The sequence below is a fragment of the Sprattus sprattus genome, assembly GCF_963457725.1.
Source record: "Sprattus sprattus genome assembly, chromosome: 13".
Classification (NCBI taxonomy): Eukaryota; Metazoa; Chordata; class Actinopteri; order Clupeiformes; family Clupeidae; genus Sprattus; species Sprattus sprattus.
Window position 1 is genome coordinate 24,777,159 of NC_137911.1, and position 25,078 is coordinate 24,802,236.

Sequence of the window (25,078 nt, forward strand, 5' to 3'; positions counted from 1 at the left end):
AATGCAGTGTACTTTGCTGCAGCCACTGGTTCCATTTCTATACCTCTTCGCATAGATTTGGTCTGAACACTTTTTTTTTTACCCCTCGTGAACTCCGCAGCAAGACTGTCAAAGTCAGCTTGTCTTGAGCACACCCTTTTAAAATGGGAGCAGGTAATGCGCTGAGACCGCACGCAATGCCAGACCTCGTTCCGGCTTTGGTTTCTTGTTTCCTTCTCCAAGAGTTCAGAGTCTGCCTGAGTCATTGAAAGACCACTGTAATAGTCCATCTCCTCTTCACTAAGAACAGTGGCATAGTCTCTTGGCTGTGGGGGCAAAGGGAAGGGGGGGTAGTCATCAGACTGGATAACTGCAGGGTGATTTTGGTAACTCAGGAGGGAGCCCAGAGGTACATCGCCATACGGTGAGGGCACATACTGTGGCTGACCAAGATGGGTGGCTCTTAAAAGAGCCTTTGGTTTTAAGTAATACATTTACAGGTCGTCGTGATCTGGGGCGTAACATTGAATTGCTTTCCTCTGTCTGTTTTCTGCCCCAGAGACGTTTCCTGGAGGTGCTGGTTCTGGTGCTGGCTGGTCCTCTGCTTATGGAATCAGATCAATGCCATAAATATTTTGTATCTGTAATATACAAAATATATATATGGTGTTTGTGCAGCTCTTGACATGGTCAGCAAAGTTGCTGAAATTCATGAACCTGGCTGGGACATATAAAGTTCCAAAACATGAAGAGGATCTCAAGTTCTGCCTTTCTTCAACCATCACTTGCATTTCCCCCCCCTGTCAACTCCCATCCGATCCAGAATTGCCCAAAGCCACAGTGCTTTGTGTGCAGTGAACATAATTAATAACATACATTTCTCTCCGCAGCCTCTTCAATCAGCCTGAAACAGGCATTTCCAATCTAGTATTAAAGGGGGGAACAAACTTTTTTCAAAAGCCGTAAATGCTTGTGTAATCAACTGTACACTGAAATAATTGTCATGAAGCTCACAGTGGACTCCAGCCACTGGCTGCAACCTAGGCTCCAGAAGTCCTCTCTGCTGAGAAAAGTCTTGCCAGCTTCAATTATTTTTTCAGTGGCAGGGCCAATTCTGTCCAGCACGTAGTTCATAATTGCAAAAAAAAATTCAATGGTGATTACTACTGCGGCATTGAGAGCAGCTACATACAGCAATCTAAAAGCTGCCGTACCTAACAGTCTGAGGCTATATTTGATATACAACATAGTATCTAACTTACAAGCTTGGTTTGTTGACGCTCACATGGCTGCAGCCACTTTGGACCAAGGTCGGCGTAGCAGTGCTCCATTTTCACCACACCACAATCCGTGTCTGTATATAAAGACATTATATGGTCATTATTGACATTCTCACTACAGCAAGGCTACTGAAAACTTTTACTTAATACATAACCTTTTCTCCATTGGTATGGCCTCAGGCGATTTAAATTGACCTTCTGCGTGGTACCACTGTTGCTTTTAATTGTGGCCACTCCCGTTAGGCTCTCCATCTTAAAGGGCCCCTGGTGGAGTGGTGTCAGGCCTTGGCCAAAGTTTTTTTTTTTTTTTTTTGCCAGACACTAACACCTCGTCCCCTTTTATATTGGCTGTCCTGCAGCCCTTTCTTTTCTTCGCGTCATAGTGCTTTTTTTGGCGTTCTTGTGCCTTCTCAATGTTGGCGAGAACCTACCAAACAACGAAAAAGCTATAGTTACATGTAATATGTTACATACATCTAGTATGGTATCTCCATTCAAAAAAGTGTTTGTCTCACCTTTTTGTTCAGCTCAATCGAGTCGGAAATGTTCCTTTCCAGGTCTTCCTCCGGCTAAAGAACATTGAAATCATCGCCCATGAAGCACAGATTCATCACACCTGGTTTCCCAGGTTTCCGAAAAAAATGGAGTGTATTTTGTTGATCCCTGCAGCAAAAAGAAAAGCAAATAGGTGTGGAACTGTGAAAATGCCGTTGGTCAACTTGGCCAACAAAAAAAAGTTCCAAATTTAAGGTGGAACATACATAGTTCTGGTGTGCCACACTCACAGACCTGTTTGGCGGTGTTGATGCCATAAGCTACTGGCTGTAGGTGCAGGTCCCAGTTATTTTGGTGGTCATTTACGTACCGCCGTAGTGCAGCTTTAACCGTCTGGTTAGTACGTTCATCCTGTGTAATATTTTGAACATATTTCACACATGCTCTATCTAATGCCTACTGACACAATAACATACAGCCAGGTTTACCTGCCCATTTGCCTGTGGGTGGTAGGCACTTGTAACTACGTGTTTTACGTTCCAAAGTGCAAACAACGCATCGTTGACCTGTGTAGTGTACATAAATAACAGGTTAAGGCAAAATCCATCAAGCATCTGAACACTGTCAATGTGTACAAGCCTATAATTATATTAAAAACATACCACTCACCTCATTTGAAAACTCCCTGCCCCTGTCGGTGATGATTTTGGTGGCTGGCCCATAGCTGTAAAAAGTGGCACTGATGACTTTAGCCACTTCCACTCCAGATTTGGATGGAAGAGCAGCCACCACCACAAACTTACTATATAAGTCTGTCAAAGTCAATATATACAAATTTTCATCCTCTGTCTGGGCAAGGGGGCCCATCAGGTCCAACTCCAGCACTGTCCAGCAGTCTTTCACCTGTGATTTCAGTAGTCCATAGGTCAATGAAGAGGCACTTGTGCATGTCCTTGCATAGCATTATCACTTTGGCATCACACACAACAAAGTTCTATGGAGGACTCTGCATATTACTCTTAAGTTAATGGCAGCAAAATGTTACCTTTATTGGGTGGAGGACGGGTGCCACAGTCTTGATGGGGTCATTGACCTGGCAGGCATGACAGCACTTGACCTTTATCAGGAAACAGTTTACATAAAAGCGAATTCATAGAGGACATGGTTGTATGCCAATGTCTGCACCTGTGAGCTTACAACTCAAAGTGTGAGTGTGGGTGTGTGTGACACCAACTTCTCAGATGGGTTTCTAGTAGCACAGCCACATAGCCAATCTTTTCGGGAGTACCACTCCGTCTGAAAAGAATGATTTACCTTCTGCCCCGTCGTTTGAACCAAACCTTTTAGCTCCGGCATTGGTCTCCCATTATCAATCATTTCTCGTTTGGACTGAAAGTCCAGTTTTGAGAACTGCTTCGGCTTAGCAAAACAATCTTCCATTTTCGCCGTCAAGGTCAAGTAGGAGTGTAGAATAAGTCCAACGTCAGACTATATACCCGACAAGTGCGCTCTCGCTCGCCCCCTTCACTGAGGCAGTGGTACTGCCTGCCTCACTAACAATATTTTTCAATGCGTTTTGAGCTCAACTCAAAAGGTTCTACGCTTGCGCACGCATGCGTAAAACCCAGTTTTGGAGTGATTGCGCAATCCTAGGGGAGGCACTGCCTCCCCTGCCCATAGACACCAATGCATCTGCCTCCCTTGACCGCACGTCCCTGTTTTCAGGAACCGGAAATGCGCAAATTCAGTGATTTTGATAATAAAAACGCTCAAAATGATCTGAATCATGCAGAAATGACACCCATACCACAGATTAGTAGAGATATATGAATATTTATTTTATAATATATATACTATATGTATATATACATTTTTTTTGTTTTACTTTTCAAAATGACAGGTGAGGCTCTGCCTCCTATGACCGCACGTACCTGGCTGACATGGTTGTTCAATTTGGTTTCGTGTCTTTCTCTGAGAAGTGTGTTAACGGTTTTGAAAAGTGTTAAAACTCAAAGAAAATTGTGTGAAAGCAATAAGAAATACTTAATCCATTCGCCAGAGAAGACTATTGTTGTGCAAAGAAGGTGTGAGCATCAGATTAAGATGACCCATGATTCGCTGAATGTGTGTAAGCAATCGAGAAAAACTGTATTATACGTATGAGCATATAGCACACAGTACACTTTTAATAATTATACATACAATTTTGAGCATGCTGTTCTAAAAACTTTCAGGCAATACAGGTGTGAGACTGCAGCTTTATTCACGACACTGGGGAAAGTAAGAAGCACCACAAGGGTCAAGCAACAAATCCAAATCACTGCGGGGCAAAACCTCTTCTTCTTACAAACTCAGCTCATGTCACACATACAGTCCCATTATTTAGGTGAAAAACACATGGCTTACAGACGTATGACCAAACTCGTTTTGGTTGGTTTCTATCAAGACTAGGAAAAAGTGATGACTCGAGGGGGCTTTTACAATACACAATATACATCTTTCTGTCTTCAAATGGTTGTCATCACATGTATGTCAGCATCCTTTGTGGTGTATGGCTGGCTAAGGGAGGTCCCCATGGTCCTTTAAATATGTTAAGTAATTTGTGTTTGCACCAAAATACATATTGCAGTTATACCTCAGGGGCAGAAAGGAAGAGCATATATTTGTTACCATTAATATTACCCACTTATTACCACAATATTACCCGCATATTACCACAATACTACCCATGTATTACCCCAATACTACCCACCTATTATCAAAATACTACCCAATTTGTGTTGGTGTGTCTGTGTGAAATACATATCGCAGTTGTAATACATCAGGGACAGAAAGGAAAAGCATATCTTTAAAACTTACACACTGTAAAAAGAATTATCTCAACTAGGCACCTTAAGACTTATTACCACAATACTATCCACTTATCACCACAATACTACCCACATATTACCATAATATTACCCACATATTACCACAATACTACCCACCTATTACCACAATACTACCCACCTATTACCACAATACTGCCCAAATCTGCTCAATGAACATGTGGCTCTACTAAATGTACCACTCACCCCTTTATTAACTATTCTCCTACTATAAACACATTTGTTTTATGTCAAATATCATGTTTTGTTTTCATTATAGGAGATTGGAGACTTGAATCCTGTGTGGATTGTTTTGATCATTGTAGCCCTGTTTGATGATCCATGCTGTATGGGTGTCGTGATCAGCAGTTGTCATGACATTCTTGCCTTGAAGCAGGTTGAACCATTCCTGTACCATCGTTTTTAAATGTTGCTGGAAACTATTTTAAAAACTTTGAAGCCTGGTTTTTCTTTATTGGTTGTTCTGGAAGACTTTGAAGTTCTTGGTACGTCATAGCATGAATCTGGGCATTGCACTTAGGTTGGTCAGTTTGAAGGTGCCCACAACATCATCCCGGCTTATTGCAGAAGGTGAGCTCGTCCTGAAGTTTGGTGATTTTGTACTCATAAACTCGCGATGTACTTCTATGAACGTAAACGGTAGGAAGTTTAAGGCCATGATATTTTCCCACATCAGTGACCGGATTGGTATTTAGTGTTTTGCTTGTGGCCTCTGATTTAGCCCTGTCAATCACGGTGAAAATGGAGGAGTTTGCATTAAGCTCATTCAGGTGGCTTATTATTAGAGCATGTCGCTGATCCGTTGTGTCTCATGCTGGTCTTAAGCTGGTGTGATTCTTCCAGTCTTTGATTCAGTTCTTCTCGTCTGTTGTTCTCTTCAGCCTCTACTCTCCTCCTCTTCTCCTCATATCTTCTTATCCTTTCCTCCTCACCTCTTCTCCTCTCCTCCACGCCTCTTCTCCTCTCCACCCTCTGTCTTTCCTGTTGTCTTCTCTACTCATCATCTCCCTTTTCTCTGATTAAAGCATGCATCACACTCGTAGTTCCAATTACCCCCGACTGGCCTGTAGTACTCTCCTCCGTTGAAAACATGTAAATGTTCCCCAAGAACGGTTCGTTTTTCTAAATTTACGCAAGGAGGCAGGGTTTTAACACACCTACTGCATTTCAAACTGTTGCCCTGGTTGGCCTCTCTTGGTACCTCGTTCCCCATATTTAATGATTCCTTCAGTAGCTAAGCGTGATGTTCAGGGGCAACCTCTGTTTTCCTGAGAGAAAAAAAAAACACAGAAAAAGACAACAAGATACAATTAAATGCTTGTAAGTTTACCCTACACTTGTATCTTGTATCATGACCCTAAATCGCTTTCATTTTGCGTGGTTACCACAGCTCTCAGAACAGAGTATGCAGAATTCTGTTAAGAACCCACTTCTGAAGTATAGAATTATAAATATGTAAAAACAAATTGTAATCAATAAATTATGAATTGTCTTTAAATGTCATGTTCCCATAATCACACACATTCCTTGAATATCTGTGGACTGATCTGTGCTCTGAACCTGAAGGCTGCCTGGTCAAACTGGTTTTAGAGGAAGTGGTACTTGTGAAGGGTTAAATATATATATATATATATATATATATATATTTACAAATACCAAACACACAGAACACAACAGTGACAAAAGAGAAATTGACAATGTGAGACCAGTAGCAGTGGCACACACACACAGTCAAATACCACAAACACACAGAACACACACTCACACACAAACACTCTCCACTCACACACAGAAAATACTCACACAAACACACACACACACACAGTCAAATACCACGAATACACACAGAACATACGCGCACACCCACACACACAGTCAAATACCACAAACATACACACACACAGTCAAATACCACAAACACACACAGCACACACACTCAATTACCATTCACACAAAGAAAACACACACACACAAATACCACGAACACACACACACACAGTCAAATACCATGCACACACAAAACGCACACACACACACTCAAATACCACAAACACACAGAACATGGCTATTCCTTTTACTGTAATAGAAAATGCACTTGACTGAGATAAGTTCTCTGTTACATTGTAACCTTAGTTCTCTTGGCGTCCTGATAATTGCAGCATGAAGCACCTGTGGGACTCGACAGAGAAGCTAGAAGGAGAGAGTGAGGCCTCCTTACTCTATACGATAGAGAGCTAGAAGGAGAGAGTGAGGCCTCCTTACTCCATACGATAGAGAACTAGAAGGACAGAGTGAGGCCTCCTTACTAACTATGATAGAGAGCTAGAAGGAAAGAGTGAGGCCTCCTTACTCCATACGATAGAGAACTAGAAGGACAGAGTGAGGCCTCCTTACTAACTACGATAGAGAGCTAGAAGGAAAGAGTGAGGCCTCCTTACTCTATACGATAGAGAACTAGAAGGAGAGAGTGAGGCCTTCTTACTAACTACGATAGAGAACTAGAAGGAGAGAGTGAGGCCTCCTAACTAACTACGATAGAGAGCTAGAAGAAGAGAGTGAGGCCTCCTTTCTGACTATGATAGAGAGCTAGAAGGAAAGAGTGAGGCCTCTATACGATAGAGAACTAGAAGGAGAGAGTGAGGCCTCCTTACTAACTACGATAGAGAGCTAGAAGTAAAGAGTGAGACCTCCTAACTCTATACCTTAGAGAACTAGAAGGAGAGAGTGAGGCCTCCTAACTCTATACCTTAGAGAACTAGAAGTAGAGAGTGAGGCCTCCTTTCTAACTACGATAGAGAACTAGAAGGAGAGTGAGGCCTCCTAGCTCCATACGATAGAGAACTTGAAAGGCTCTCAGACAGCGCAGGCATCAGAATTCTGTATCTCGCAACGTTAGCGAAAGTACATTCTGATTTGCTCTAAAATGCAATGGGTTCATTCTTGGCCCATGCTACACCTCTCCACCATGTTGGATGAAAATGAGGCTGGTAGTTGTTGAGTAACAGACAAACTGCACTAAAAACATAACCTCCTTCACAGAGGTAAATACATAACCTTCTTCACAGATGTAAATACATAATCTCCTTCACAGAGGTAAATATAGAATCTCCTTTGAGTTTGCGTTAACGCGTGTTTAACTAACAGCACTAGTAAATACCTAAACTCCATCACAGAGGTAAATACATAACCTCCTTTGCAGAGGTGACACTAACGGTCTCAAAAGACTTTCCATGATAGTAAATTAGTAAGGAAAAACCCACCTGCTTCTGTGCTGAAGTCTTGTCTGCTAGTTAAAATGTAGAGTGCTCTGATGAAGTAATGTGTGTAGGTGCCAGAGATAAGGGTGTGTTAGAAGAATCCCTGCTTTTATTCACATCTGTGCTGTCCTAGTCCCACCCACCCAGGGTTGTAACTATAGGAGGTGCAGCAGGTGCGGCTGCACCTTGGCCCGTATCCAGGCATTAAGACAGTCACATCTCTCTCGATGGGGCCCTCCCAGTACTGCATATAATTTCCGCCTCTCTATATGCCTGGTTCAAAGGCAAAGTGTAATTACACTGTTGGCAGTGTCTAATTCTGTTTATAACATGGGTAAATCAACCAAATCAATATATACAAATATTAACAAAGTTGACAGTGTCTCATTGTAGTTTTTGTTATTTTAAGGGCAAATTTATAAAATGAGCAATGTGAATGAATAAAATGGTGCAAGATTAATGTCGATCTCCTAGCTAATCATCAACAAACTGTTGCGCGTCGGGCCTAACAACTCCCTCGAACAAGTACATTATTGACGATACCGTACTGCCTCTCGAACCTTATTGCTTAAATATGCTCTTGAAAAGGCAAACTTATCTCCATCATGGTTATTTATTAATTTTGAATGGTGAAAGAGGGGACAATGGAAAAGCTTCAGTACAGGGGAAGTGTCACTGTCAAAAGCAGGCCCTAAGGAGGCCAGTCCCAGTGACCAGTGCAGGCTGTCCAGAGATCCATCTCAGCTGTGTCATCGTCTGTGCCTCACCATGGAAAGGCAAACAGAACAGATCAGCCTCTCTCCAAGGCCAGGAAGAACAGATCAGTCTCTCTCTCAGGCCAGAAAAAAAATAGTTTGAGAGGTAGTAGTAATTGTGCCAGGGGTTAAATATTTCTCCTGAATCTTTCTTTTAACATACTCCACAATCACAATCATGGCAATAGAACACACTTATAATCACAACAATAATTTTGGCTCCATCTGTAAGACTGTAGGGGCAGTCTGTCTCAATACTCCATACATGCACACGCACACACACACACACACACACACACACACACACACACACACATAATGTATGAATCCATACAAATATACTCCACACCCAAGCTCTCAGAACAGCATATGCTGAGTTAAGAGTCAACTTCAGAAGTATAAAATTATAAATATGTAAACCATGTCATGTTCACATAATCACACACATTCCTTAAATCTTTGTGGTCTTATCTGTGCTCTGAACCTCTGCACCAGGAAGAAGTCTGCACCAGGAAGAAGTCTGCACCAGAAAGAAGTCTGCCCCAGGGACAAGTTTGCCCCAGGAAGAAGTCTGCACCAGGAAGAAGTCTGCCCCAGGAAGAAGTCTGCACCAGGAACAAGTCTCGAACACACAGAATACCCAGAACACACACTAACACACACTCACACACCACAAACACACACAAAGTAAAATACCATGAACGCACAGAACACACATACACACACTCAAATACCACGAACACACAGAACACGGCTATTCCTTTTACTGTAATAGAAAATGCACTTGACTAACACAAGTTCTCTGATACATTGTAACCTTAGTTCTCTTGGCCTCCTGATAATTGCAGCATGGAGCACCTGTGGGACTCGACACTAGGAGCTAGGAGAGAGTGAGGCCTCCTTACTCCATACGATAGAGAGCTAGAAGGAAAGAGTGAGGCCTCCTTATTCTATATGATAAAGAACTAGGAGGAGAGAGTGAGGCCTCCCTATTCTATACGATAAAGAACTAGAAGGAGAGAGTGAGGCCTTCTTACTCCTTACGATAGAGAACTAGAAGGAGAGAGTGAGGCCTCCTTACGATAGAGAACTAGAAAGGCTCTCAGAAAGCGCAGGCATCCGAAGTCCGCATCTTGCAATGTTAGCAAAAATACATTCTGATTCGCTCCAAAATGTAAGTGATTCTTTCTTGGCCCATTCTACACCTTTCCACCATGTTGGATGAAAATAAGGTAGTTATTGAGTAACAGACAAACTGCACTAAAACATGACCTCCTTCACAGAGGTAAATACATAACCTCCTTATTGAATACAAATATTGAAACTTGTTCCTCTATCATATTTTATTAGTGTTGATGATTAGAACCTGGCCAATTGGTAGCTTTCAATAACTTTATTTCAATAACTGCATTTATAAACACAAGTTTAATGGATATTTGCAAGCCAGAACATGAAAATACACACTGTGGGAATGTATTTGTGTAGAGTGGAACAAATAAATTCCCACAGTGTGTATTTTCATGTTCTGGCTTGCAAATATCCATTTAACTTGTATTTATACATACAGTTATTGAACTAAAGTTACCAATTGGCCAGGTTCTAATCATAAACAGTAATAAAATACGATAGAGGAACAAGTTTCAATATTTTGTATTCAAGCAAACACAAGCTCTATAACAAGGTTTATGAAAACTTGAAATTACTATAAGGCTTAATATGCAAATTCATTAAATATCTTATATATAGCATTCATCGCCCATCGTAATCATTGGTCTCAAGCAGGAAAGTTGTCTGCCACGATTTTTCTTTTCTATCTATGCCTCGACCTGGCTGGCTCCAAGCTGGAGGCTTGCGCCCGTTGCCCTTTTTGCACTGAAATTCCTCCAGATTCCTTGAATCTTTTGGATTTGCATATTTGGTTATGCACCGTGGAGGGTAAAATATTCAAATACCCTCCTATCTTTCTGTATTGTCCAATGTGGGGTGAAATAATATGACTTTTTTTTGCAAGTTTCTCAATTTCAGCCAAATGTCTTTAGTACTTTTGATTTTATAAGCCATTTGTGGCGCGCGCACACACACACACACACTTACACACACACACAAACATTTCTGCATTACAGACAGCTCAGTTTAGGCCTCCTCTGAAGAGGAAATATAAAAGAAAAAGAAAAACACCCTGCCCATCCAGTCCCTGAGAATGTGTGTGACAGGTGTGTGTGTGTCTGTGTGTAAATGTGTCAGGTGTGTGTGTGTGTGTGTTTGTCTGTCAGGTGTGTGTGTGTGTGTCTCAGGTGTAAGTGTGTCAGTTGTGTATGTGTGCATGTGTGTGTGTCAGGTTTGTCTGTCCTTGTGTGTGTGTCAGCGTGTGTCAGCTGTGCGTGTGTGTGTCAGGTTTGTGTCTGTCAGGTGTGTGTGTGTTTGTGTGTTAGGTGTGTGTATGTGTGACAGGTGTTTGTGTGTGTGTGTGTTTGACCCCAAGACACCATTTTCTAAATTCACACACACACACACACACACACACACACACACACACACACATTCTCTATCACACACACACACATTCTCTATCACACACAAACACACTATCTCTCTCTCACACACACACATTCCTGCATTACACACACACACATATTACTGTATTACACACACACACACATTACTGCATTAAAAACACACACAAACACACTCACACACATTACTGCAACACACACACACACACACACACACATAACTGCATTACACAAACACACAGACACACACATTACTGCAATACACACACACACACTCAAACATAACTGCATTCCACACATTACTGAAATACACACACATACACACAGGAAAATGGATGGTGTGAGACCAGTAGCACTGTGGCCAAAGGTGGCTCTGAACCTCTATAGAAGAGGACCTGAAATGAAAGCAGGAAGAAGTCAGTCAGAAGTAAACTGGTTTAAGAGAGAGAGGCAATTGGGCCAGGGGTTATATATTTGTCCTGAGTCTTTCTTTTAACAAATACCACACACACACACAGCACACACTCAAATACCACAACACAGATAACGGCTTTAACAGTAATAGAAAATGCACTTGACTAACACACACACACACACACACACACACATGACTGCATTACAGACAGCTCAGCTTAGGCCTCCTCTGAAGAGGAAATATATAAAAGAAAAACACCCTGGCCATCCAGTCCCTGAGAATGTGTGTGCGTCAGGTGTGTGTGTGTATTTTTTATTCAAGCAAACACAAGCTCTATAACAAGGTTTATGAAAACTTGAAATTACTATAAGGCTTAATATGCAAATTCATTAAATATCTTATATATAGTATTCATCGCCCATCGTAATCATTGGTCTCAAGCAGGAAAGTGGTCTGCCACGATTTTTCTTTTCTACCTCTGCTTCGACCTGGCTGGCTCCAAGCTGGAGGCTTGCGCCCGTTGCCCTTTTTGCACTGAAATTCCTCCAGATTCCTTGAATCTTTTGAATTTGGTTATGCACCGTGGAGGGTAAAATATTCAAATATCCTCCTATCTTTCTGTATTGTCCAATGTGGGGTGAAATAATATGACTTTTTTTTGCAAGTTTCTCAATTTCAGCCAAATGTCTTTCAGTACTTTTGATTTTATAAGCCATTTGTGGCGCGCGCACACACACACACACACAAACATTTCTGCATTACAGACAGCTCAGCTTAGGCCTCCTCTGAAGAGGAAATATAAAAGAAAAAGAAAAACACCCTGCCCATCCAGTCCCTGAGAATGTGTGTGACAGGTGTGTGTGTGTCTGTGTGTAAATGTGTCAGGTGTGTGTGTGTGTGTGTTTGTCTGTCAGGTGTGTGTGTGTCTCAGGTGTAAGTGTGTCAGTTGTGTATGTGTGCATGTGTGTGTGTCAGGTGTGTCTGTCCTTGTGTGTGTGTCAGCTGTGCGTGTGTGTGTCAGGTTTGTGTCTGTCAGGTGTGTGTGTGTGTTAGGTGTGTGTATGTGTGACAGGTGTTTGTGTGTGTGTGTGTTTGACCCCAAGACACCATTTTCTAAATTTACACACACACACACATTCTCTATCACACACAAACACACTATCTCTCTCTCACACACACACATTCACACATTCCTGCATTACACACACACACACACATATTACTGTATTACACACACACACACACACATTACTGCATTAAAAACACACTCACACACATTACTGCAACACACACACACACACACACACACATAACTGCATTACACAAACACACAGACACACACATTACTGCAATACACACACGCACACACTCAAACATAATTGCATTCCACACATTACTGAAATACACACACATACACACAGGAAAATTGATGGTGTGAGACCAGTAGCACTGTGGCCACTCTTCCTCCCTCCCTCTTGTTCTTCCTCTCTCACTCCTATCCTCTCTATCTCTTCCCCCTCTCTCTTTCTCCTCTTTGTTTTTTGTAGGAGACTGACGACCCTGAGACACCATTCTCTAAAGTCACACACACACACACACACACACACCAGTATGAGCTGCTCTGTCTCTACAGTCTCATGTGGTATTATATTTCTCCTGACTTACATTAGTCCTTCGACAAAAGGACTGCACTCTCTTTCTCATACACACACCCACACACAGACACACTGCACTGGATTGAGATGGAGATACTGTTGCACTGATGGACAGACATGTTGCTGTTACTGTTACACAAACACACTCACTCTCCGTCTCTTACACACACACACACACACACACACACACATTCACTCTATCTCACTCTCTTAACACTTCCAACACTAAGGCCTTTTTTGACTCTGTTAAGTATTCTGCCATGCCTGATATTTTTGTATATTTCACCCAACTAAAAACCATGAGGCCAAAGTGGCATTTATGATTATATTCTAGAACACCTCAGCAAAAAATGAATGAAAGTAAAAGGAATGTAGTAAATCAAGTTTTTTTTATTAAAATGAAATCTAAAGACACTAAAATGAAATCTAGTTTTAGAGGTGCTCAGACTTTGTACAAAAACACATTGTTAATATTTTGGAAGTTTTCTTTTTTACTCTGAACCTTGTAAACATAGGTGTTTGCTCCACATAGGTGAGTTTAGCATTCAGAAAGTGTGTGTGGTTTCTATACTAACTAGAAAATGCATTTCCTGAAGGAAATACCAGTGCATGAAATGCAAAAGTTAGGAAAGGAAGAAGAAAAGAAAGAAGAGTGAAAGAAGGAAAGAAGAAAGGAAAGAAGAGTGGAAGAAGGAAAGAAGAAAGGAGAGAAGAGAGGATGAAGGAAAGAAGAGTGAAAGAAGAAAAGAAAGAAGAGTGAAGAAAGGAAAGAAGAGTGGAAGAAGAAAAGAAAGAAGAGTGAAGAAAGGAAAGAAGAGTGAAAGAAGGAAATAATAGTTGAAGAAGGAAAGAAGAAAAGGAAAGAAGAGTGAAAGAAGGAAAGAAGAAAGGAGAGTGAAGAAAGGAAAGAAAAGTGAAAGAAGGAAAGAAGAGTGGAAGAAGGAAAGATGAGTGGAAGAAGGAAAGAAGAGTGAAAGAGAAAAAGAGAGTGAAAATATTGAAAAAAGGAGATAAAAATGGAGTGAAGAAGAGAGATTGAGTGTGAGAGAAAGTAGACTGAGAGAGAAAGATGGAGAGATGGAGAGAAAAAAAATTTGAGAATGGATGGTGTCTTAATGCTCCTAGTTACAGTTAAATTGAGAGGGACAGAGAGAGAAGAGGTTCCTTTGATTTGGCGCAGCTGTCAGTAAAGCACAGGTGCAAGCCAGTTTAAAGACCCTATTATGATGTCATAATGGCCCAATGTAAGTCAATGGGAGAAATGTATATTCGTTTTTCTTTAATATCTTAAAAAGTATAAAGTTTAGAAAAGTGAAAAATACATAGCATAAGTGTCGTTTACAAGACCTACGCGACAAAGTTTGAATGAAGTTTCTACGTTAAGCGGTTCGGGCTGAATTAATCGCAGAAAAAGGTAACAAGAATAAGAAGAAGAAGAAGAAGAAGAAGAAGAAGCCTAGGAATAACAATACAGGGCATTTCATGCACTGTAATTAGAAGTATTATAGAAAGTGACACTTTTCTTCACTTCGACCACTATGCATATTGATGAGAGAGGTGTGAACATTCTGGGACACCTTGGTCAAATGACAATGGCCATGACGTAATAGCCCTGGAATGTCTTTGTGCCCCACTACCCCCTACAGGTTTTCTTGACACATCAGGAACCAATGGTGATCACTGAATTACCATGCCCTTATCATATGAATAGTTGTCATTTGCTAATGGGAGGGTCAAAACCTCACTCAGAGGCTGAAATGTGCAAGGGGTTAGTTATATCCTCCTTACAAAGTGATTATTTATACTTTAGTTTCAAACTGTATATATTTAAAAAGTAAAGGGTTCAAGGTTGCTGGAAGGGTTAAGCACAAACACACACACAGACAAACACACATTCACTCTCTCCCCCTCTCTTACACACACACACACACACACACATACTCACTCTCTCTCTTACACGCACACACTCACATTCAGTCGCCCTGCTTTTTAGTCCCCCAAGGATTTCGCTGGCTTTTTTTGTGATAGTTGTGGCCTAAAATTACTGATTTCGCTGGGGCTTTTCCAAGAAGTTGCGGTGAAAATTGCGGTGTTTTTAGGTGTTTGTTGCGATGAAATTGCGGGAGCAAGTGAAAGTTGCGATAAAAACTTGCTTATTTCCCTTGAGAAGAATTCTACGTGTGGTCAGGACCAGTAGTAACTTCACACTTAGCGATGCAATCCACCAGGGGCGTCGTTCGGCCTATTATAGAAGAAATCCAAACGATGTTTCTGTGTATAGCACATCATGAGAATGTCATTGTTTCACCTGCCTATTCCCATCAAAATAGAAATAAAGAATATTGAGTTTTTGAAAATAAAGATTATACAAAATAATATGTTATTGAACTAAGGAGATGGCTTTTCTGACTGTGTAGTTAGGCTGCAATATTAGGAAAATTGACATGTCATTGAGCCGGGCTGGAAATCAATCAAGAGGGTGGCACCCGCTAGCCTATATCAAGGTAGTGCTGAGTTACACTCTTCGAGGAGTTAAGATGGCGGGTCTGCAGAGACTAATTCTAATGAATAACCAGATTCTGCGATGGCACAGCCGTCTTGTAGTTATTAACGCAGAGCTGAGGGTACGCTTCAACCCCCTCGAATTTTATATATATTATTGTTTTCGTTCAGAATGGGATGTTGCTGCAGCAGCAAACAGGTAGTTTTATTTAAATAATTATGGTTTATTGATTTTATTATAGGCTACAAATGTACGATTATATTTCGGATTACACTGATTGCACTGAAGTTATTTCTCACTTGGACAGTAAAGGGTTATATTTTCATTAACAAAGTCTTCTTCTATGTTTGATTCATTTATTTTCTAGGATGATGTGGATGACAACATTTCTGTGCTGCTTCGACCCGAACCTGTGGCGCCTCCTTCCGTTTCCTCTACCTCTCCCCATTTTAAAGCCCCAACCCGCAGCTCCTCCAGCCCTGACCTCTCCTCCTCATTGACCCTTTTCCCCCTTAGTCTTCCCACCACTCTTTCTCACTCCACTCCCAGCTTACCCTCCATATGTAGCCCCCACCTGTCCCATCCCACACCCACAGAATACCCCACGGCTGATTCTCCCCAGCCTCCAGCTCTTGGTGAGTCTTGCCTTCTTGTGTTCTGAACCCTTATTGCCGTATATAACTCCAGTCATTCTCCAGTCACGTCTTTCTCTTTGTGATCCCCAACCTCCTGCTCTCTTTCCCCAGTTCCTGCTCTCCCTCCAACCCCGAGTGAGTCTGGTGGCAATGGGCTTGTCCGTAAGCCGTTCCCTGGGAACATTCAGTCATTTGGGTAAGGTTAGCTTAGCTTTATACCTTATCAACACATCAAAAGTAGTATTTATTGTTACACAAGGTTTTTATGGCTCTTAGCTTGACTGTTCTCTCCCTTGTACGTCGCTTCGGACAAAAGCGTCTGCTAAATGACTAAATGTAAATGGAGTTGAATTTATATAGGATCTACACCCATACCACGTGGACACAATGTATCATGATGTATACCACAATCATATATAACAGAACACAACTTGGCATGGAGTGAAACTGTCCACCGCATAGGCATCGCACTGAAATGCAAACATCTTGCTTATAAATCTTAGAAAAGTACATTCTCAACATGAACGGTCACTTGTTTTAGTAACATAGGTCCATTCCTGTGTCCATTACAGGTTTCCCAACTATGGCAACACCTGCTATGTGAATGCCACCTTGCAGGGTCTCCTAGGCCTAAACTCTTTCAGCGGTGGCATCATGGCCCAAATGCACTGCTGGGAGGGTAACTCTTCTGCTTCCCTTTTGAGGTAATGAGCTATTTAGATCACCATCAATGTGACACCTGAAAGGGATGTAGGTCCAAAACTTCGTCTTTGTCGGCGTTACAGTTTGGTTCCTTCGGTTTCCCTCTAAATCGCAGTCTTTTAATCTGTAGGAATATGGCAGCCCTACAACTGTCAAGGCAGACCACCAGGGGTGTCAAGAAAAAGAGGCAGATCCTTAAAGAAATACAGAAGTGTATTTCCACCATCTGCCCCAATTTCAGTGGGGACTATCAGCAGGTAAGACACACTGAGATCGGTTATAATAGTGGCTATTAAGACACTGACAAACTGGAACCTGAGGTTAACTAAACAAAAAAGAAATGTTTTGCTCACTTCCACAAGACCTTAGCCTAAATGTTCACTCTTGTCTGCATGTTGCTTTGTGTGATGTCCACCTCAGGACGCCCACGAATTCCTGGTGCTCTGCCTTCTACAAATTAAAATGGAGTGGGCATCCTCCAGTCCGTTGGGGCAGACGCCCAGGTGCCCTGTGGCCAGCCTGGAGTTCCAGGCCCTCTCTGTGCGCACCTGCAGCAGGTAAGACCTTCCACACAGTGAATGACTGTCCACATTCAATGTCTCAAATCTAGAGACTTGCAGAACCTACAAGGCATGTTTTCAGTACAAGAGAGTGACGTGTGTCTTTGTCACATTGAAGTTGTGGACAAAGTGCGCGGTCAAGGGAGGACTACAACCACCTCTCCATCCCAGCAGCCGACCACGGCACACTGACAGACAGCGTGGACCACTTTTTCAAGGTTTCAGATGCGCAAAAACAAAACAGTGCCAGTGATTGAAAGCATTCAAACCCACAATTGTCAAGAGGAGGTGTAGTCACTGCTGTGTTTTTCTTCCCTCAAGACCACAGAGCTGGAGTGTGTCTGCAGCTTCTGCTCAGGGAAGAAGGCATCAATGGAGCTAAGCTTCTTCTCCCTGCCACGGTATGTGCTATGTGCCACAGAGGTGAATAAAGAAATGAACGGTTCAGTAATCCACTGTTTTAAACTTACTCGGCCTTCTCCCTCTATGCCCACCACCTCATTTTGCAGGGTTCTCGTGCTACATCTGAAGAGGTTCACTGATAGCGAATCTCTTCAGAAAAGCGATACTGAAATTGACATCCCTGTGGAGCTTTAATCCTCTCTTGCCATCAGAGAGGAGGGCCCATGGGGCAGCTTATGGGGTAGGCATGTGCCATTACTATACAAGGCATAACACAGGGCTACTACATGAACAGAATTATGGGTTATTCACCCAGAACACAAACATAGGAACGCGCACCCCTGCAGGCTAGATTATATTTTGTCCCTATGTATGAGCCATTCACCTTATCTTTGACTTGGATGGAAATAAAAATGTACGTGGACCAAATTGACCATAACTGAACCAATTTAAATAATCATCATTAACCCTTTTTCTGTGAGTCAGATAGGGTGGCTTCTCATCTGGTGAGGAATAAGTTACTGTAGATAAGAAAAGAGAAAAGGAGTGAAAAACACATACAATGCTAAACACCTGATATTCACAGCTCTTCAAAAGAAAAGAAAAAATGGAACAGAAACATTTATTTGATTTGGTTTTCCAAAACTCCCTACTCCTTAATGCTGGTATTTGTGAGAGTGATCAATGTACTTCTGTTCAGGCCACTACATCTGTGATGTCGCCGAGGGGGACGGTAGCAATTGGCTGTGCTTCAACGACAGTAAAGTTTCAAGGAGGTCAAAAGATGTAATAATGCAGAAGAGGGCAAGCACAGCCTACTTACTCTTCTATGTGGAGAGGTATGTCACTACTCTACATCCTGGGTATTTGGGTGAGAAACAAAAAAAAAACGTTCTTGATTACGAGACGTCCTTCATTTGTACACAGTGTTGCAGGAGAGGGAGATAAAGGAGTTGGCTGAACGGGGTGGCGTGGTGAGTAAATTGGAGTGTGCTGTGGTTTGCCAGGCCAATCACAAACCATGGTCCTTCTGAACTGTGTTGTTGAATTTGGTGAACATGTATTGCTCCTTTGAGATTCTTTTGAACTTTTGTTACAAGATTGAACTGCGAGAACTGAAATTAGCCTTCCCAGCTCGTTTCACAGCCTCTTTGAGTAAAGAGGCTAGGAATCTCTTCTGTGCTTACTTACACCCATTAGCTATTTCATTGTGGTGATGAACATATAGAATCCAACCAATCCAGGTTTTCTCTGTCTCTCCTAAAGGTAGAGACTGGGGATTTAGTTTTTTGACTACCGCCTCATGGTCTCCTGAACCCTGCCTGATGACTTCATGGATGAAGTCGACTGCTGGGCAAGCCACCCTTTCGATGGTGACTACACCCTGTTCTACTGAGGTAATGACGTCCACCTCTGAATAACTCACACTAGGGTCACTCTTGACATGTTGTTGGAAAGGGATGTGGCTCCAGAGCTGTTTAGTATGTCAACAGTTAGAGGCCTTTCACCTTGAGGCTTCTCTGTTTGTTAAAGTGTGCTATATATATAAAATGCATTATTATTAGGGCCCGAGCTGCTGAAAGCAGCGAAGCCCTATTAGGATTGCTCAGTTTATTATTTTTATTCTTGACGAAACTTCCTCGAAAACTCACCAAATTTGGCAGGGATGTTATGCCGGGAATTCTAAGATCTTTTGCCTTGAAAGAATTTTCGGGCGGGGCAAAAGAACGAATCATCCTATAATACCAAAAAAAAAATTCTTCGCTACATTTCCAGTCAATTTTACAAACTTTTACCTTCCATACTTATTCAACCATGGAATCACCTTCCAAGATCCCATCAGCAAACAACCCGGAACACGAGAGAATGCGTCAACGATTCCAACTTTTAAGCGTAAGACCAAACATGATTTTTTAATACACTTATGTTGACCATTTTACTTGGTGTAATTATCTTGCAGGCTTCATTATCGTAATGCTCTAAATTGATGCAGGACAATAATTCACATTTGTCAATAAATTACCTTAATCATATGTTGTATTTACAGTACAAATGCCGTGATGAATAAATATCCAGACAGGAGATTGGGACCAGCGCCTACTCCATCTGTCCGGAGAATGTTTGAGAAACTTAAATAACATGGACAATCAAATAAAATACCTTGAGCAACGCAATCGGGATATGCAGAAAAACCATTCCAAGTTAATGAAAGAACAGTGGACCACAAACAAAGCCTTAACAGACTGCAAAAACAGACTATCCCAATTTGAGGACATGTTTGAACCAGGTAAAAGATTTGTAAATGACTCATGTTGAATCTAAAATGCTTTAGTTTATAGGCTATATGAATGTTCTTCATTTCTCGTGTTTTCTTTATTTCTATAAAAAACAGATGATGTGGTGTTACAACGTCATTCTAGTGCACATGTGAATGCACGTTCAGCATCACACGAACAAGGTTTGACATTCATACAAAATTTAAGTTGAAATCTGAATGTTATACTTTATATGTAAATGTTCTTAATTTCTCGTGAATTTGTCTTATCTAGAAACAAATGTTACTAATAGTCCACTACGGGAAAGCTATCCGGAATTTGGAGAAACATCTAAACCACAAAACGGGATAACTCTATATCAACTAAAAGTGTTTAATTAGATCAACCATTCCCGAGCCATATATTTAGCTTGTATTAGTCAAAACTAAATCTAACAATCCAACTATCATTTTTGTGTTTTAAACAAGTTTGATCATAGTCCAACAGCATACATTACCCTGATATCTCTATAAAAATGAAAGAAGCAGTCAACACCCAGTCATTGCAATGTTTTATTGCGCCTTTTTAAAGCATCAGAAAATATTTTCAATTTAGAACAATATATATATTTACAGTTTGCAATTACGTTGACATATTCACTGAAAATGTACTAACAAAACACAGCCGTCAGATGAGTTTTGGTCAATGTAGAAAGACTATTCACATGACTTCACAAACTTAACACTTAAGGTATACTATGAAACTAGCCTAGCTCCACACTGGGGGAAAAAAAAAAAAACAAGGGAAGCTAGCTAGAGTAGCCAACCTGTTAGCAATAATTCTAGCGAGACCTAGTATGTCAATATCAAAGGTCAGAATAAAATGAGTTGTAAAAAACAGTAACATCGACTGCATTGGGGCTCACGACTAGGATTGCGGTTTTATTTAGCAAGCTATTAGTATCCACTGTTGGGGTTGATCTTAACCCTAGATCAACCCCAACAGTGGATAGCAATAGCATGCTAAATAAAACCACGATGCTAGTCGTTAGCCCCAAGCTAACTAGTTACAGGTTTGTCACAGGCTTATTTAACACCGGGTGATGCTATCTTCTTATTAATATTAAATATACAAAAACATGTATAGTGCAAAATTATGAATACATAACATTGACATGAAAATGTCAAACAGATTGCTAGCGTTTGCCGTTCACTCTTCTAGGTTATTTGCTGCAAAGTGAGAGTCGACGGACAGCAGCGTTAGTTTTGAAGTAAATCTCGTCATCTGCCAACTATGTAATATGCTGTGTAACTCAATGTTGCTATATTATGCTGTGCAACTTAAAACTTGATTTGGCAAAAATTATCTTATTTTAGCAACGTTATCGCTTTGTGTGTTGTAATCAGTCACCTTTTCCAACATCAATGATGATCAACGTTATCTATAATCTTGTCAGCTTGTTATGCTAGCATGTCAGCTAACATCAGTGAATTGTGTTTTAACGATAGCCAACAATGTAGGGCTGCATCTAACAACTATTTTGGTAATTAATTCATCTATCGACAGTTTTGCTGTTAGCGAGAGAGCAGGGGCACAGAAGGGAGACGATGGTGTGTTCGTCCTCTCAACAGGACTTGACAGAGAGCCAGGGAGAGTATCTGCCCGTAAAGCAGATCAGGGAAATGGACTTGCAATTCAATCTGCATTTTTTTTCTTCATTTCATCCTCTTTTTCCCCCAACAAAACGTAATGAATGATTTAATTATGACTAACACAATATTATATACATTTAGTGTAAAGAATTTGTTCCCACATTTTACATTTTTATCAGTTCGACGACAGATAGCTATGTCAGTCATCGGAGAGTGTTAAACAACTGTACTGATATTGAATGTACTACTAACATGCCATTCTCAGATTAAAGCCAGTGACATGAGCATTTAAGTAGAGTTAACAAGGACGTCCTGGTGTTCCGAAAGCACGCTATTCCGAAACAGTCCCCCCGGCATAATTTTTGAAATATTTTACACACACAGCATTTAGATTGCGCAGCGGAGCAGAAACGCTCACTGGGCTATCACGCATATCACTTTTCCTTGGCAATATTTGTTAATTTAGCCTACTCTGGTTTTGAATGGGATACCACTCGTGCGAAGGAAATCACCGGCAGATTGTCGCAGGACATAACGCAGATCTTTTCAAGGATTGACAAAATCATCAAAGTATTTTTTTTTTTTTTTCATCGCAATGCAAATGCCATGTGTGTATAATAATATTTTGAAATAAAGTTCATGCTTGTGAAATAAATGCATTTATGTTTATGATTGTGTGATTAATTCATTGGGTTGTGCATGTTGGCTGTAGTGTTTCACGTTGCTGTGCTCACAATTTCAGAACAGTGGAACATTGCCATGGAACCGTAGTAACGATGTATACCGACAGTTAGCATACCTACCTAGGTAGCATTAGATACCATTGGAATTGTATCGCAGTGTACTTTGTAAAGTGTTCGGTAGTAGACAGAGCCTGAGGCCCCATCTTCAAATATTTTTTAAAGGAGTATGGACTATCTGAGTGCATAAAAGAACTGAGTGAAGAAATCAAGGAATCTGCAGTAACCTCACAAGATTGGGCAGTCTAATTGCCTATATGCCACGAACTTCCGCTCCACGGGCTCACTTCCTGTCTCTCTCATCGCATTTACAACGCATCAAAACCGCATTAAGAATGGCTGCATTTTTTACCCTCTCACTCCTTGATCTACCAACAATTTCTCTGACGGAAGACAGTACAATCGTTAGGGCTAATTCTACAACAGCCATCGCAAGGAAGGACAAAGGGTTCAAACTACGTTTCGAATTATGTCCATAATTATGAAGGTAAGGTTAAAATCAAGTGTTTTATATTAGCCTAGCATACATGTTAGCGAGTAGCTAACGAAGTTAGCGTTCATTGACATCATCAGTTACACTAATCATCCTTATTACTGTTGTATTTTGTCCAGTGTCTTATTGGTATAATGTATTTTAACCCTTATTCAATGTTAATCACAGTTTCAAACCAGGGTCTGACAGGGCTTACTATTAGGTGTCAGTGCTACCGACCAATGAGGAAAAGTCAACCTCCTCACAGTCTGAGTGTAAGGGAAAGTCATCACCCAGGTTCAGTTCAGAGAGAGCACTTGTGTGGAGATGAAGCTCTGTGACCTTTTGAGCTTGTCGGCCCCAAAGGAGGATCGGGATGATGCCGCAGTGGAATCTGAGGCTGGTCAGGATGGAAAGAAGAACAGGAAGAGGAACGAGAGGGTCAACCCTAGTAGGCAAAAGCAGAGGAAGAATGCTAAAAAGCTAAAGAAAGAGATGGCTGACAGGAGATGCAAGTAAGAAACTGAGAGTGGTCAGCAGAAGATCATGGAGAATTATTGGGATGATGAGGTGGTCATCATGGACCATCAGGAGAAGGAAGTGAAGGTGGACCATCTGGATGTGGAGACCAGAGGATGAGTGTGTGCGGGAGAGAGTGGGACACAGGAGTCCGAGATGCCTAGTCTGAAAGAGCAGAGAACTGTGGTGGGCCTGGTGGCGGAAGAGTTTCTTGGGAAAGAGACGGAAAGAGAGGGAGAAAGGGATCATGACCGTGGCATGGGAAGCAACACTGTTACACTTCTGGTGGGTAGTATGGAGAAAATATGCAACGTCCTTACCCACAGAGGGTTAGGTGAGTATTATAAACACATCTACATTTTAATAGTAATTGTTTTAACAATAATAATAACTAATTATCTTATCTTTCATCCCATCAGTCAGACAGGCTAAGGAACTACTACAGAGGGTGTTGATCCTCTTCTTTTTGAAAAGATGGAAATGGGGTATGCTCACAAAAAGTATAACTACCTGGTGAAAATAAAATATCCAGGAAAAGGTGTGGTTGAGAGTGAGGGGAAGGGACAGGAGGGTGTTCAGGGGACAGTGGAGATGGAGGAACTTAGAAGAGAAGCTGAAGGCCCAGGAGGAGAAAGACCAGAGCCAGGAACACTTCCCTGAGAAATGAGAGCGCAGCAGTGAGACGAGAGCTGGGGAGAGATGAGAAGTCTTGGAGGAATCACAGAAATGGAAGGAGGCAGCCAGCTCAGAGGCCCGAGGGCAGAGAGGTATGGAGACAGTAGGGAAGCAGACACCAGAGAACCAAACGAAATGTTCGACCAAACTGATCAGAGAATTCAAGCTATCAGCAGGCTGAGAGGGAGAGCTGGAGCGCGTATTAGCAGCATGGCCGTGGAGGCCGACAGACCCACAAAGCTCAACAGACCAACGGAGCCGTCAGAGACACAAGCAGAGAGGAGGCAGGGAGCGCAGAGTGGTCTGTACTCTCAAAGATCCCAAGACTACGCCACCAATTTGCAAAATTAGCTATTTGAACACTGGTCCACATCTGCAAAATCGATAATTGGCAATATGAAAGTCATCATGGTACATGGCAGCAAATGCCATGTGTAACCCAGGTTAACCAAAATATATTTTAGTTTCTGTATATATATATATATAAATAGTAATTAATAAATAAACATTTAGACAACAAAGGGTTAATACCCCTAGAACCCTCATAACCTAAAACCACCAACGGTGGCGATTCATGGGTACCAAAGAAGTCTCAACAACGTTTATAGGTTACGTGTAGCTATTTGTTTTGTCTTTGAATGAGTTGTCGTCTTTATAGTTTGCGTCCTAAGTGAAGCGCGCTTCATTCACAAAGTGGCGACTCTCGCCCACTCGAATTGTGCCTGA